The sequence below is a fragment of the Mirounga leonina genome, unplaced genomic scaffold (assembly GCF_011800145.1).
Source record: "Mirounga leonina isolate KUSES-001 unplaced genomic scaffold, KU_Mleo_1.0 Mir_104, whole genome shotgun sequence".
Lineage (NCBI taxonomy): Eukaryota > Metazoa > Chordata > Mammalia > Carnivora > Phocidae > Mirounga > Mirounga leonina.
This window is the reverse complement of record NW_023270231.1, coordinates 5,287,731-5,289,469: the sequence shown is the minus strand read 5'-3', so window position 1 is coordinate 5,289,469 and position 1,739 is coordinate 5,287,731.

Here is a 1,739-nt window from a genome sequence, read left to right as displayed (position 1 = left end):
AGGAAGGAAGGAAGGAAGGAAGGAAGGAAGGAAGGAAGGAAGGAAGGGAAGGAAGGAAAGAAGCAACAAATGTGGTCTTTTCCCCCAGGATTCCATCAGATCCCCGAAGGCAGTGATGGCATCTCCAGGTCCTAGTGCCCGGCACAATGCCTGGCCTATGAGCACTTATAAAGCTGTATTGAAATGAATGGAACAAACTTCCCTGTGTGAGCCACGACTTTAAAGTATCATGAAGGACCAAAAATAAACAAATAAACCAACATTAAAAAGACAGACATGTAAATACATGGTCCCAAACCTCAAGGGGCTTTCAGTGAAAGACGGGAAAGGGGGCAAGTACACGAATAACCATAGTACATTGTGAAAATAAACAGGTGTCTCAAGAGGAGTACAGACCAAGGGCCTTAGGAAGTTCAGAGTCAGGAAGATTGCATCTGAGGAAGGGCTAAGAGACGGGAACAGCACACAGCAGAGGGAGACGAATGGGAAGAGGTTTTAGGGAAGAAGGGGGCCCTGAGCTCCACAACCGTTCTGGACTTTGTCTGGAGCCATGTGTTTGGTGCTGTTGTGTTGGGCTATTCCTAGTGAAACAGGAATATTCCTGGGTGCTACCCATCTAGCAGCACCCCACTTCCAAGGCCTTCTTCTATCTTATAAAGTCTCAAAACAGGGAAGACAATTTAAAAGCCCACAAGGGCCAGAAAGCTAAGGTAACCACAAGATACAGGTTGGTGGTAAGACTGTGGACAAGTGCAAAGCACTGTCGCCTGCATGACAAGACAGAGACAGTTGTCGTCATGTGTGACCATGGGCCCCGTGGCGTGATGTCTTCCCATTTTATTTTCCCCAAGAAAAAAAATAGAAGTCCAGATGCTTAAGTGAAATCTCTGGATTTTCAAATTCAATTTTTTGGTTCGAAAAATACCCTTTGGTCAAACAAAACCCATCCATGGACAGCATCCAGACCACAGGTCCCGTTCAGCCACACACAACCGGTTTGTAACCTCTGGCCCAAACAGATTGGACTTATGAAAATTAAAACTGCCATTTTGCACCCACAAGATTAGTAAATGTTAAGAAATCTGTTCAAATCAAACCTTGCCAAGAAGGTGGAGCAACAGGAACGCTCAGATACAGCTACTGGGCGTGATGAGTGGAAAAGAAGTGGTGTTAACTTGGAAAGATAGGGATTTGCATATCCTATTACCTACCAGTTCCATTTCTAAGCACAGGCTCTGGGGAGATTGTTGCAAATGCACACCAAGAAACATATATGAGAATATTGACAGCTGCATTGTCTCTTACAGCAAGAAATTGGAAATACACCAAATGCCAATTGCCAGAAGAATAAATAAGCCATGGCACACTTGTAGAAGAGAATCAAAATAACCCAAATGCTATCAGTTAACGTGATCTGATGTCTCCAAGGGTTAGGGTCACCTGACCTCTAAGGTTTTTGCATCCCTATGGTGAAACATTCCTAGATATTACTAACCTTCTGTTAGCAGAACTTTTATTCCTTCAGCAACTCTGAGCATCCATACGCCTGGCACGCTGCTAGGTGCTGGGGAAGCAGTGGAAACCAAACAGAAAGTGTCCCTGCCCTTGGATGTGGGAGCAGACAACAGTCAACAACCAAACAAGCACAGAGAGCATCACGAATGATGAAAGAGCAGGGTGCTATCAGAAAACACTACGGAGGAGGAGCTTGGTATAGATGGGTGGGATAGTAGGATATA